This window comes from Mycteria americana (genome assembly GCF_035582795.1).
Source record: "Mycteria americana isolate JAX WOST 10 ecotype Jacksonville Zoo and Gardens chromosome Z unlocalized genomic scaffold, USCA_MyAme_1.0 Scaffold_18, whole genome shotgun sequence".
NCBI lineage: Eukaryota > Metazoa > Chordata > Aves > Ciconiiformes > Ciconiidae > Mycteria > Mycteria americana.
In genome coordinates this window covers 15,515,921-15,531,727 of record NW_027445436.1, presented here as the reverse complement: position 1 = coordinate 15,531,727, position 15,807 = coordinate 15,515,921, and positions in this window count along the sequence as shown.

Genomic DNA, 15,807 nt, shown 5'->3' with positions numbered 1-15,807 from the left:
TGTTGTTGGGAAAATCAGAAACCTGACAGGGTGGAGATATGAATCTACCGGAATGTTGTTCTGCACCAGAGGGGCAGCACAGTGCAGGGTTCTTTCTGGATCTCAATAAGAAAGGCACAACAACAAATGGTGTAATAAAATCGCTATTTTAATAAGATAGAATACAAAGAGGAATATAGATAGTGAGTAAATCTTGTGTCCCTTGAGATGCTGGGAACTCTGCTTTTGTACATCATTGGATGGACCCCAGATGGATTTTCCCATGGCATGCTGCACAGATCCCATCTGTGGAGAGGTTCCTCTTCCCTCTCATGCCTTGGTGACTTTTATCTTGTGTAAAAACAAAACCATGTATCTTCTCCTGACAGGCTGGAATGTTATCTCTTTCATAACATTCACCAGCGGGCAGCACAGGTCAGCATGGAGCATTGCAGCACATTCCCTTATAGTGGCTACTCATGCTAACATATGGGCTTCTCAAGCCTTAAGTACAAGGCCCAGTGGAGCAGACATGGCCTGTTCAAGATCACTAACTCCTCAAATACAATGTCTTCCACAGGGCTCCCAATACAAATGTGATCATCAAACCTTCAAACTCTATGTTTTTTCAACATAATAGTTTCGTTTCAGCTCTGTCATCTTTCTAAGATACTTGTGAAAATACAGGCATTCTGAAAGAGGGAGAGGAGAAAGAGAAAGAAAGGAGTGAAAGCGGGGAAGGGCAAAGAGAGGCAAAAAGGCAGAGGAATATATAAAAACCTCAGAGTGGTGGAGAGGAGAGAAACAGAGAGCCTTGACATTGAATAAGTAAAAAATGTAGACTAAATTTTGTCAAGAAATGTGAGATTTGCATTAAGTTCTTGAAATTCAAGGGAAGTAGACAGTGGCACACAGAGGTTGGGAGGGGAAGAACAGAGAACAAGAAGCCCTTGCTATGCACAATGAGATGGTCCCATAGAAATAATAACATGTAGCCATCTAGTGCATATATAAAGACTTTATTGCATAGGATTCTGACAGAATAATATGGCATGCTTTGAACAAACAAGTTAGCTTCAATTTGATATAAATTTTGATAAATTATAATACAAATCTAGCAGAAGAATTTTTTTTTCCATTGACAGTGTTGGAGACTGTTGGTATCTTCTCCTAATTATACTGAATAAAATTGGTGCCAACCAACCAATCTAATTTCCAAAGGCTAGTACTTGCTCCAAAATCTTGATAGCATGAATACTGTCTAGATCGTGAGATAGCAGACTAGTGGGAGAGGAATTTATGATAGGTGATGGAGAGATCTCGCTAATATAATGATTCAAAACATTTGCTATCACTATTGCTGTATGTTAAGATGGTGTTTCACATTCTTATAGTGTCTTAGTAACCATGATACCATCTTTGTGCCTGATTCTGTGCTTCCCTGCACTGGTCTTGCTTAAGCCTACTCCTGACAGCTCCATCAGGCCCTACCACCAGCTTGTCAGGACTGAGGAGGAGGAACCAGACCATCCTTCTACTCCAGCAGTGGAGAGAGGGAGAAACTGGCAGCAGGTCACGCTCCCCATCTCCTTCCTTTGCCTACAAAGCTGGTGAAGGGTCTAGAGCAGAAGTCTTATGAGGAGCAGCTGAGGGAACTGGGGTTGTTTAGCCTGGAGAAAAGGAGGATCAGGGGAGACCTTATTGCTCTCTGCAACTACCTGAAAGGAGGTTGTAGAGAGGTGGGGGTCAGTCTCTTCTCCCAAGTAACAAGCAATAGGACAAGAGGAAATGGTCTCAAGTTGCGCCAGGGGAGGTTTAGATTGGATATTAGGAAAAATTTCTTCACCGAAAGGGTTGTCAAGCATTGGAACAGGCTGCCCAGGGAAGTGGTTGAGTCACCATCCCTGGAGGAGTTCAAAAAAACCGTGTAGATGTGGCACTTAGGGACATGGTTTAGTGGTGGACTTGGCAGTGTTAGGTTTACGGTTGGACTTGATGATCTCAAGGGTCTTTTCCAACCTAAATGATTCTATGATTCTATGATTCTACATAAAACAGAGCAGTGGCAGTTGGGAACCATGGCTGTTGGCAGAGGAGTGGTTGAAGAGAGGGATTGTGTTAGCATACAATAGAGAAAGAGGGAACCCCCAGGATAAAGCCTCCACAAAAAGCAAAGCATGGGTGTGAGGTCCTGGCCTTCCAACAAGACTAAATCTCTTGGGGGAACAAGATGCGGATAAGGTCAGGGAGATAAGGAGACAAACACATATCATTCCTTCACAGTTTATAGTTTACTCATGACCCCTTATCTAAAAAGACTTAGTAATACATTGTGATATTTCAATACCTTTTTTAGTGTCAATATCATGAAAGACATAAAATGGGATCATTAATCACAAAGAACAGGAATGCTCTTAAGGCTGCAGAACAATTGAGGAACATTTTTACAGACTCTGCTCCAGCCTGAGATCTGAAGTAGTGTGTGTGAAAGCTACATTGCTAGTCCACAATAGGCAATTAGAGCTGTTCAGTAGAGGTTCTACCAGGCTTGGGCCTCAGCATGTTATTTGCATTTCCTGACCCACACCCAAACCTCTTACATGACTGCATGCATGAAACATCCATAGAACTGTACTCATAGAGTGCAGTTGTTCTGCAACTGCACTGAGAGAGCTCTTTCTGGGTCCTTCTTTTTTCAAGAGGCTCTAGAATGACAGAATATTTATGAATAGGACTGAAGAGATTGACAGCTTGTCAAAAGAATCCCTTGTTATCCAAAGATCTAACCTATCATGTGTTCTGAAATAACCTCTATTGTAACACTTTCCAGAAGAGCTTTTGGATACAGCTACCTTTCTCTTGTTTCTATGCTGCATAAACTGGCTAACATACATAGTTCACAGTCATTTTGGAGAGCACAAAAGGATTGCTATGTTTATGAAATGTCAGTCAAGTGTTACGAGAAAAGCAGGTGCGGATCCCTCAGGGACAAGGCACAACACTCAGCAAGTGAAAACTTTGGCTTTATTGAAAGCGTAGCGTTACCACGATGGGAGCCCCAGGACACCGACGCTAGTCAAATGGGGATCTGATGCAGTGGAACCCTGCTTGGGAGTGAAGCTCAAAGGAAAGCACCGCAGGGGTGGATAATAAAACTTGTGCTGATTAACATATCATACATATACAATATCTTGTTTTGCTCATTAGCGAACTCACTGATATAATGCAGGTGCTGTTGTCTGAATTCTGAGATCCGCAGCTGGCTGTCACGCTGGCGCCCCTGCAAAGGTGGGTGCAGATCGGGGGGAAGCAAACTATCCTGGGTTACCGTGACAATGAGATAAAACATGCTTGGGACTCTACATTATTCGGATGGGAAGAAGGGAACTATCCCAGGTTACTGTAACAACAAGATAAGATGTGCTTGGGACTCTACATACTCGGATGGGGGAGGTGAACTATCCTGGGTTACTGTAACAAAGTCTCGTGCCCTAAATCAAGGAAATGAGTTTGACTCAGTCTTCTTTATGAGTTTTGCTTTATGCAAAATACTGCTGACCTCAAACTACTGATCCACCAATACGGTTCAAAACTTCTCAGAGAGGATTTACTCCATTTCCATGCCAATCCCTGCCAGCAAATATGCAAGAGGAGAATTTCTGCCTTTAACTTCAAGAGTGACTCCATAGACTTTGAATTCAATCAATCTCTAAAAATAAATAAATTAATAAATAAGTCTTTCATTTTCCAGTTTTGAAGAGTTAGAAGGTGAACCCTCAAGGATTCTGAAGGAATCATGATTATCAGTTTGAAATGATCTGAGATCTCAGCTTTGGAACAATAATAAAGTTATCTTACTAGAGAAAAGGAAAAAAAAGCTGAGTAACTTGTAGAAATCTTGGTTTGATGGTTGCCTCTCTTGGCTCTACTTTCCAGTCGATATGCACTGGAAGACTTTAATAAGGCTTATCCCTCTCTCCTTTTCAACGGTACATAAAACATGACTGAAGGCTCAGTTTAGGCCATTGTTCCACCTCCTTTTGTTTTAGTTTAGCTTAGTTTTTGGAAACTAAAGCTTCAAGTTAAAACCGTTGCAACTGATATATAATACATTTTGGTAAGAGTCAGATTTTTTCAGCTAACTGAAGGGAAGTCTATGGAAGAGAAACCACCCTCTATCTCTTGTACATATAGTTTACTGATGAAGATATGATATGAAAATTGAATATATGAATGTACAGCTATATAGCCTGTGTGCAAAGGCAAGCTTATACACTGAATTTGAACCCATTTTCAAATGCTTACATCTGGGAATTTTTGCTTCTTAGGTAAGTGTCATATTACTACAGACTATTGGATAGAATGAAAAAAGGGAACAAAAAAAATCAGTAATTATGAGCTGGTTTTGCTTTTGAGAGACCTGAAATCTTACTTTCTTCTTTTCGAAGAATAAAAATATTCAACCTAATTATATCCTTGCTTTCTTCATAAAATATATATTCTGAGTGCTACTGAAAGACATTTAAATACACTTTTCTTTCTACCCCCATACACTAGGTTTCTCTTTTTTTTTTTTAAAACCTTTTTCTACTCCTTGTTAATTGTATAGGGATAATAAGAAACTGAGTCTCATACCAGTATGCACTAAAGCAACTAACTTGCTGTTTTCTCTCATGCTGGCATTGGCACTCAGCAGACCATACAGTAAGGCAACTCAGGGAGTTAAACTGGAAAAAAACTAAGCATACAAAAATAGTTTTCTGCCAGCTTAGCTCTCTTATTGGCTCACCATAGCCTTGGAGGAGTGCCAGTGCAGCAGTGGAAATGTACAGATAAGAAAGAACCACAACACTGCAACCAATATTCAGTAGGTCAGCTTAGTGGTATCATCTGGTGACACCTTAAAACAATTTATGTTGGGACCAAATTCTGTTATATAACATTCATTTTCTAGGGCTTCTGAGTTTTGAACATGCTAGAAATACTTCAAGAATAACTCAATTTCTAATCATTGCTAGTACCAGTAAATATAGAACAAATTCAGCCTGCTCATGGTTCATATCGAGTTACTGTGTCAACAAACTGTGATCTATGGAATGTTTTTTGGATCACTATCACATTCCTGAAGGACAGTGCAAAAACCAGGTCACAGTGTGCTGGGTTCTCCCATTTCCAGCTGCTAAATCAAGGGGTAAAAAAGAGAGTAAGAATTCACTATATCTATTCCTCAGAATTAACTGAAACCACTGCAGTTGTTACTACACAGATATTCTGCAGCTGCAAAAAAGTGGTCGTGAGGTCTGTGTGGTTCCAACCTGAGACAACTTGTTCTTAATACATCCCCTATTAAGAGTGTGGACAAGTTATTAATATGAAAAGAAACCCAAAACCCAAAATCAAACAACCTGAGAGCTCCCTCTTATTGCTTGTTCAGCCTATTTTCTCATTCTTACCTGAATCTATGGTAACTTAATGTTATTCAGGCCATACAACCCTTTCTTCTTCTTGTTTAGGCCTGTATAGCTCTTTCCTCTCACTCTACTTCCAGTTAATGCCTACGGTCTTCTCCCGCCTAATCATCATCAGGCTAGAAAGATGCTTTTATCAGTCTCCTTTCGTCTTTAGAATAGTCTTCATCTCCCTCTCTCCTCTTCCCTTGAAACCTCTCTTCAACCTTGCCATTAAGCATACATTGCAAGTTTATCAACCTTTCTGCCAAAAACCTAGAAACTCTTGCTTTAACTCTCACATGTTGTGATCTGAAGTAGTATCTATAATATCTGTAAGTTCAACAGATATAGCTGGGCAATGGAGTCCAAGCATTTCATTTTGACAATCATCATACTTGTAAGGACAAAGGCAGGGAGAGCCTATGGGCTCACTGGAACCTAAGGGGATGATCAAGTCTTGAAGGAAGGTTACATCATTAGTTGGAGATATGAGAAGAGTCAGAAAAAAAACAATTAAGAAGAAGGAGCTGGAAGTCACCAACTTTGACCATTAAAGAATGCTTAATTCGTTACAGAGGCAGATTAAACATCCATCTGCAGAGAAAGCTCACTAATTCAAAATGTTGCCTCCTTAAAAGTGCATTTCTTTAATTTGTGTGAAATTTATTAATGAATTGCATCTGTGATATTTTTCAAAAACATTGAGAGATCGTAAAGCAGAAATTAAAATGGTCATTTCCAAGACATTTTTTAAATCTTAAGCTGGCCTAATTTTTAAAAGGTAGGAGAGAAGTTGAATACCCCGACTCTACACTTTTTTCTTTATTTTTATATTTATTATTTCAGCCCCTCAAAATGTTACACACTTTGATTTTAAAATTGATCTGATCTTCTCATTTCCTTGGGGAAAAAAAAGAAAAAGAAAGAAATTTCTATTTTGTATTTAGTTACCTTAAAGGAACCTCTTCTCAGGTATTAATATCTACTTTCTGGAAATCAGTTGTTTCAGACTTGGCACCCAAAAGGCAAGGAGTTTAAAACTACATGCTATTTTTACAAACCCTTGTCCTTAACAAAAAAAACCCAAACCCACCCAGACTGCTTAGGTAAAAATGATAATGCAAGCTAGCACTGCACTCATTTTACATATATCTTTTCATGTCTCATAGTATAAATTAACAACAGGCATATCTGACACTGCACAAACTCTGCATGCCAAAAGCAATCAGATAGATTGAAATATATACCCCCTCAGTGATGCAAGTTATTAGGAGAATTAGAGATATGCTGAGGACCTAGGATCAAGATCTGGCCTTATACACGGAAGATTTGAAACATACCAGTTAACTAGCTTTTACCTAACACTTTCTGCAGTGTATGGGGCTGAAGTCTACAAAGTGTCTCCAAGTAAAGCTGTATGAAACTCAGCAGTCACATTCCATAGGAGTTTGCATAAACATTTTCATCCATTCACATACAAGTGGGCCCCCCCCAACATCAAACAAGTCCAAACCTCTGATAGTACTAATTCAGTCAGTGCTAACAAACTGCAGCTGGTTTTGCAATGAAAAAGGAAATTCTTATACACAAAAACATGATTATTCACAAATCTGACAGCAAAACCAAGAACTTCCCCAAATTAAGACAAAGATTTTTGGTTACTTAGATAATCACAGAATCACAGAATCACAGAATTATATAGGTTGGAAAAGACCTTTAAGATCATCGAGTCCAACCATAAACCTAACACTGCCAAAACCACCACTACACCATGTCTCTAAGCACCTCATCCAAACGTCCTTTAAATACCTCCAGGGATGGCGACTCAACCACTTCCCTGGGCAGCCTGTTCCAATGCTTGATAACCCTCTCGGTGAAGAAAAATTTCCTAATATCCAGTCTAAACCTCCCCTGGCGCAACTTGAGGCCATTTCCTCTTGTCCTATCACTTGTTACCTGGGAGAAGAGACCGACCCCCACCTCTCTACAACCTCCTTTCAGGTAGTTGTAGAGAGCGATAAGGTCTCCCCTCAGCCTCCTTTTCTCCAGCCTAAACAGTCCCAGCTCCCTCAGCCGCTCCTCATAAGACTTCTGCTCCAGACCCTTCACCAGCTTCGTTGCCCTTCTCTGCACACGCTCCAGTACCTCAATATCCCTCTTGTAGTTGGGGGCCCAAAACTGAACACAGTATTCGAGGTGCGGCCTCACCAGTGCCGAGTACAGGGGCACAATCACTTCCCTAGTCCTGCTGGCCACGCTATTTTTGATTATGGGTCTGATTATTTTTGATTATTTTGGATTATGGGTGCTCCAGTCTGGTCCCCATCCCTATCTTCCAACTCCAGGGGCTGGGTACCCATAGAACAGTCGGCCCTGCTAATAAAGACTGAGGCAAAGAAGGCATTAAGTACCTCAGCCTTTTCCTCATCCTTGGTCACTGTGTTTCCTCCCCCATCTACTAGGGGCTGGAGATTCTCCTTAGCTCTCCTTTTGCTGCTAATGTATTTGAAGAAGTGTTTTTTGTTGTCTTTTATAGCAGCAGCCAGACTGAGCTCTAGCTCAGCTTTGGCCCTTCTAGTTTTCTCCCTGCACAACCTTGCTACACCTTTGTAGTCCTCCTGGGTTGCCCGCCCCTTCTTCCAGAGGTCATAGACTCTCCTCTTTCTCCTGAGCTCGAGCCAGAGCTCTCTAGTCAGCCAGGCCGGTCTTCTTCCCCGCCGGCTCGTCTTTCGGCACCTGGGGACAGCCCGCTCTTGTGCCTTTAGGACTTCCTCCTTAAAGAATGTCCAGCCTTCCTGGACCCCTTTGCCCATTAGGGCTGCCTCCCAGGGGACTCTCTCGACCAGTCTCCTAAACAGGCCGAAGTCCGCCCTCCGGAAGTCTAAGGTGGCAGTTTTGCTGACCCCCCTCGCCGCTTCTCCACGTATCAAAAACTCTATCATTTCATGATCGCTCTGCCCAAGACAGCCTCCAACCATCACATCGCTCACAAGTCCTTCTCTGTTGGTGAACAACAGGTCCAGTGGGGCACCTTCCCTCGTTGGCTCACTCACCAGCTGCGTCAGGAAGTTATCTGCCACACACTCCAGGAACCTCCTAGACTGTTTCCCCTCTGCTGTATTGTATTTCCAGCAGACATCCGGCAGGTTGAAGTCCCCCACAAGAACAAGGGCTAGCGATCGTGAGGCTTCACCCAGCTGCTTATAGAATAGTTCATCTGTCTCCTCATCCTGGTTGGGGGGTCTGTAACAGACTCCCACCACAAGATCTGCCTTGTTGGCCTTCCCCCTGATTCTTACCCATAGACACTCCACCCTCTAAACTATCCAGACACTCCCTGACATATAGGGCTACCCCACCACCTCTCCTGCCTCGCCTATCCCTCCTGAAGAGTTTATAGCCATCCATCGCTGCACTCCAGTTGTGCGAGTCACCCCACCATGTTTCCGTGATGGCCACCATATCATAGTTTTCCTGATGTACAATGGCTTCCAACTCGTCCTGCTTGTTGCCCATGCTGCGTGCATTGGTGTAGAGGCACTTCAGCTGGGCTGTCATCCGTGTCTCCTTCACAGAAGAACACCCCTTGCGTGCTTTGAGGCATTTCACTGGTGTTTCCCTCTTGCCTCCCGTTGCCTCAGTATCCCCTGGCTCAACTCCGCTCGACTTCGGCTGTGCCCAAGCGTACCCCGCACATCTCGAGGACTCAGGCCGAGTGTCCTCGCTGGCAGCCGCTCCCTCTAACCATGGCACGTCGCCCCTCAGCTTCTCTCGGGCAAGCCTGATATTATCCCCCTCCCCCTTTGAGTCTAGTTTAAAGCTCTGTTGATGAGCCCTGCAAGTTCCTGAGCGAAGATTCTCTTTCCCCTTTGAGAAAGATGAATCCCATCAGATGCATCTTTCCCCTTTGAGAAAGATGAATCCCATCAGATAATATTGCAATGAAGCACATTTCAATTTTCAGTTTATACTTTAACCATAAGCAGAAATCCTGTATATAATTTGGAAGCTTGTGTGGAGGGGAAAAGGAGAAAGAGGGTTGAATTTTTGTTTTCCGCAATCCATACAAATCCAAGCAAAATGAAAAGCTAGGATTCCAACAGGTCTTTCTTTTAAGTCAACAAACTGTACTGCCTCTAATAAAAGCTACCACTCACACTATACTTCAGATTTCAGGGCCTAAATTTACATTGCATGCAAAGTACTCACTTTCAGCTTGAATTAAAGATTGATTCTTCCAATAATTCATTTTAAAAATAAGAATGATTAAAAACATCAAAGCAGTGCCAGCAGCAATAGGAATTTTTGTTTTGGATTGTTGTCTTTTTTTTTTTTAATGCAGTACTTGGAAGAAAGAGGAAACACATTGCTGGAGAATATCTGAATTTCCAGCTGGCTGTGCATGTGGGAAATTAACGTTAGCTATGACCACATTTCAATTTCACATGATTTTCAATGTCAGGATGGGCCCAGTAGTGTAAGTGGCACGAGGTGATGATGCGGGTGAGCTGGCCCCTCTGCCTGCAGGTGTAGGAGGGCGCTGGAGGTAGAAGCCGCACTGCCACCCGCAGCACCAGGTGACTCAGCGCTGACTCAGGGGACTTCCCTGGCCCTGCCACACCTCCGGCCAAACTCCCGCTTGTCAGTGGCTGCCCTGGCCCTGCTGATGGAGTGGCCCAGCTGCCTCATCTCGCTGCATGCTGCAGCACATATTGCGCAGGGGGACTTTTGCTACCGAGCAGACTGAATTAGGATGCTTTTTTATTAAAGACTTAATTCATAAAAGAGCCGAAATGATACAGCTGACTACAGTTTTCAGTGAACAAGGTGCTACACTAGTAAAAAGGTAAGAGAAAAGGAGCCTCTGGCACCCAGCATTTTCATTGATCTGTAAATAGCAAATCACTCCTGCTTCTCTACAGTCTTGCCTAACTAAGCCCCAGAGTTAAAGTTATATTAGCTATACATCGCATAATTAGTGTTAAATCACCTTAGTAGTGATGCAAATCAAGTTGGCATTTGGCACAGGCTGCTGGCACTAAGTGGCAAAATAAAACAACAAGACATTTTATGTTGATATCTGAGATGCATTTATTCACCTCAGATTGCTATCTAAGTAGATAATATATCAGATAATCTCATTTCTGAAATGCCTCTAGTGTTTCCCTGAACATGATAAGGGAACACCGATCATGCAAGTTACTTTTAGACTTTTAAATAACTTGCACTGAATTTAACAGGATGTTTGTTAGTAATCTGATTAAATTAATTGATTAAAGTAATTTCTTAATCTGAGAAGATATGGCATTAAGAACCCTTGAAAATCCTAAAGTATGGGTACTAAATGCTTAGCCATTATGGAAATTTTGATTCCTGAAGAATGCTAGCCTAAATTTCTGTGACAGAAAAAGCTGCTCACAATTCCTAGCTCTGTACTTCCATGACAGCGTTAAAGTTACTTGATTTCTCATTTGGCAATTTCTCCATCTGTGAAATGGAGTAACATGGCTGTGTTTTCCAACACATGTTGAGAAGTGCCATATAAAACGCTGACTGCCAACATCTTCCTGGGATGACTGTAAGGACAACTAATTCAAATGTCAGTGTATTATTAAATTATAATAATAGTTCACATGGTTCACAATCACTGGTTCACATACATACAGTTACTTTCTTTTGGGATTATTGTTTCAGTGCTGGAAGGGGAGTAATCTGCTTTTACTTCACCTGTTTCACTGAGAAGATTTGAAGGACCCACAGTATGAAGGGGGAGGAAGGGACAGAAGAGTCAAGCAAGTAAAGGAGATACATTAGTTCTCCTAAGATCTCCCAAGGACATTCAGAAGAGTACTATAGCCAGCATTTATTTTGCCACAGCTCTCCCACCACCAGCAGCAGGTACAGTAGCCGTCATGAAGGTGGAATACATCTGCAGTTCTCTCAGCTTCATAAACTTTCAGATAGATGAAATACAGGTAGAGGCCTACCTCTCAGGGATACATGTTTGTATGTCAAGTCATATGTTTGTATGTGGGAAGAGAAGGGAGAACACACCTACATACCAGGGCAAAGAGAGAGGGTGGGCTCAACAAGGCTGAAACTGTGAAACATCCACTCCCCTACTTTAGGGCCACAGTTGGAGCACAGCTATTCAGCTGCACCTGAGTTATAAGGTCCCTCAGTGAGGAAGAGGCCACAAAACCATGCTGGAAATTACAGAAACTGTTTCTGCCGCATGAAATGGGAGAACTGTTGGATAACTTGGGAAGTTTCTAGGCTCAGGAGAAACAGCACTGCTACAGAGGTAAGGTGGCTTCCCCAGGCAGAAGATTTGCACTGACTTGGACAGTGTATGATCAGCACCCTAAATTTCCTCCCTGACAAAAATCCTGTTCCCTCCTTCCCCACTCCACCCCTAAAAATGGTGGGGGATCTATTCAGAAGAACAAAGCATCAAAGTTTCCTACTATATGGCCATTTCCTCAAAGGGCAAGATATATGTAGCGCACTCTTAAATCTTTCAACTAAAGAGTATTTAGCAACACATTTTCTGGGTTCACAAACTACTTCAGTTCCTAACATACCAACATGCAAAAGAAATCCAGACCTAGTGAAATGCCTAGTTCAAGCTCCTAAAATCCAGATAAGACTAGTTATCTAGTGTTTATTTTCTAGGATGCTGCATCAGACTGATTAACTCTCTCTTCCTGTACTGCCTTTGTTTCAAATTAGGGCATATGCAATACTACCAGAAGTTATCACTACTGGGAAACTACATACTTTATTGTTGTTCTTTGGACTCATGTGACCTTCATTATAAAATAGCTACATTAAAAAAGAGCTACAGAAAAGTCCTAGTAACTCATGGGAAAAGAACAGAAGCAGCAGTTGCACAAGGCTCCTAGTGTTGCCTAGGAGTACTCTGACAAGAAGTTGCCCTCTTGCTCTCTTCTAGTTACAGGAGGGTTGCAACAGTGCGTGTTCGATGCTTTGGTACAGTGGGATAGTGGGAGGCAATCCTGTATAGCAGAAATGAACAATCTTTTCTCCACAAAATGCAATAAAGGAATACAGTTAGAGCTCTATTAGTTTTCACCAGTTCAACCTTCATAAAATCCAGAAGTAGCAGCATTCAGGAAACTGAGGCAGGATGAAGGAGCTTTCCTACACTAAAGTTGTGACAGAGTTGACAGTCATAACCACTCATTGCCTTCAGAATAAACTCCAAGTGGCTACATTATGGAATACAGGATTATTTTTCTGAAGACAGGTACTCATCTACTGTGAACTACACTGAAGCTCCATTAAAAAAACCAACTAAACCCAAGATAATATAACTCTTGGGTTTTAGTACTAATTGAGTCAGAAACCAAAAATTGTGTATTAGTTTGACCTTTTGTTGTGGGTTAACCCTGGTAGGCAGCTAAGCACCACACAGCTGCTCGCTCACTCTCCCCCAGTGGGATGGGGGAGAAAGAATGTTGAAAGTGTGAAAACTCATGGGTTGAGATAAACACGGTTTAATAGGTAAAGCAAAAGCTGAGTGCACAAGGAAAGCAAAATAAGGATTTCATTCACTACTTCCCTTCAGCAGGCAGATGTTCAGACATCCCCAGGAAAGCAGGGCTTCATCATGTGTAATGGTTACTTGGGAAGACAAAGACCATAACTCCAAACGTCCCCCTTTCCTCCTTCTTCCCTCAGCTTTATATACTGAGCATGATGTCATATGGTGTGGAATATCCCTTTGGTCAGTTGGGGTCAGCTGTCCCAGCTGTGTCCCCTCCCATCTTCTTGTGCACCCCCAGTCTACTCGCTGCGGGGCAGTGTGAGAAGCAGAAAAGTCCTTGACTCTGTGTAAGCACTGCTCAGCAATAACTAAAACATCCCTGTGTTACCAACACTGTTTTCATCACAAATCCAAAAGATAGCACCATACAAGCTACTATGAAGAAATTTAACTCTATCCCAGTCAAAACCAGTACACTCACATTCCACAAATCAAAAATACCACACACAAAACTATTTTGGATATAATCTGCTACAGGAAGTATTATGTCAACCAACGTACTTTCCTTTATTTCAAGTGAGTTATTTAAGCATTCAAGAGAGAAACTAACCATATCACAGATTACTAAATCGCTTAAGTTTTCCAGTGCAACTTTTATGACTCATTATTCTGTTCTCAAATATTTTAGGTTTGTAAAACAGTACATCATAATTTATAATCTTACTAAACTCTAATGGACACTATAGGAGATAAAGGTTATGCTGATGAGAGAACTAAACGTGTGTTTAGTGCCTGTTGGATCATATTCCTTGGGCTACTTATAGAGAAGAACACTTAATTCTGGCCACAGATTAATTTTGGGTGCCAAGAAATTCAGCCCTACCTCATGAAAGTGTTTCTTACACATGCCTAACATTCAAACTGGAAAGTTAAAGGTCAAAAAGGTTAAAGCAGCTACAGAAATATTGTATTTGGCCAGAATCCAGTTCCAGTTTTGGACCTGGCCCTTTCTTAAAGATGTTTGGCTTGCTGAACTAATTCCATTCACCCTTAAACACTTAAGTATTTCACCGTAGATCTCTGAATTCCTGTGTTAGCAGTGCTGAATACACTTGTAACGCTATACAGAAAGTCGATAAAACTCATACATTTACAATGCTGTAAGTAAACATGATCCAGTGTTATAGCTCTTTGTAAGTTACCTAATGAAACCTACACTTACACATGTATTAGCTCTAGTTCTCTGTTTTGATGGCCACTAAACTCCCAAACTTGGGGATAGTTCTTTATTTCTTCTAACATACTCCACAGAGCCTTATTTGGCTACTTCCCTTACAAGAAGCTGGTTGCCAGCTGAGTTGAACAACACAGAATGCTTTAGTTGAAAATGGGAAAAGCTTCAATTATCTAAATAGCTGAAGGTCTAAAAATAGCTTTCCGGTGACAGCTAATATAGCCACGGCTAGGATCATTGCTCTAGCTTGCATGAAAAGTGCTGAGTTCCACAGTAGGTTTATCTGCAGAAAGGCTCCACTTTAAATAAGTCAGTAAAGTCCCCAGAACATCTGTTAATTAATTGTTCCACATTACATAAGTCAATTAGATGCATTTGTCACCCGACATTAAGGGGCAGACAGGTTCTTTTAGGGATCCTTGGCAGAATGATGACGGCACTAAGTTGTAGTTACAATTAAAGCTTTATTTTCTTAACAGGATATTATGATTAGCATAGCATAGAATTTATGATCAGAATAGCAGAGGATTTCTATAAGCAGAATCAGGGTAATATAATTTTATAAATAGCGTAGCACAGAATTTTATGGCACCACTTCGCTTATGGTTTCTAATCACCTGGACCCTCTGCGGATCAGGTCAAATCTTAATACTTGGCTTGCCATATCAGCATAACAATCCTAATCTAGACTTGAAAATATATAAAAGAATGCGAGTCACTCACTCAGTCCTCAGAGGAAGCAGATGACGGTGGAGATGTTCCTGACCAACAGGGGGTCATGGGTTTGCTGTCCAACAGCAGTTCCGGTCCAAGTCCCACTTAGGACTTGTAACTGCTTGATTTTATAGACAGTGCTCTGTGTGCTGTTACGCTGTTGTGGTTTAGCTTCAGTTGGCAACTAAGCACCACACAGCTGCTTGCTCACCCTCCCAACCCCTGGTGGAATGGGGGAGAGAATCTGAAGAGCAAAAGTAAGAAAACTCATGGGCTGAGATAATAACAGTTTAATAATTGAAATAACAACAACAACAACAACAACAACAATAATAATAGTAATAAAAAAGGAAAACAACAAGAGAGAGAGAGAGAGGAACAAAACCCAGGAAAAAAAACGAGTGATGCAACCGCTCACCACCCACCGACTGATGCCCAGCCAGTCCCTGAGCAGCGATCGCTGCCCCCCGGCCAACTCCCCCCCAGTTTATATACTGAGCATGATGTCATATGGTATGGAATAGCCCTTTGGCCAGTTTGGATCAAATATCTTGGCTGTGCCCCCCTCCCAGTTTCTCGTGCACCTGGCAGAGCATGGGAAGCTGAAAAGTCCTTCACTAGTGTAAACACCGCTTAGAAACAGCCAAAACATCAGTGTGTTATCAACGTTATTCTCATACTAAAATCCAAAACACAGCACTATACCAGCTACTAGGAAGAAAATTAACTCTATCCCAGCTGAAACCAGGACAGTATCCACCCCTTATTCTATACCATCTACGTCATGCCCAGGTTCTACCCTTTCTAATACATTCCAATCGATCACCACCCCTTTCCCTGTCTTTTGATATATATACACACAGATATCATTCGCTTAGTCTATGGGCCATCCCTCTAAAATGTCCGTTGAGTTCATTTAG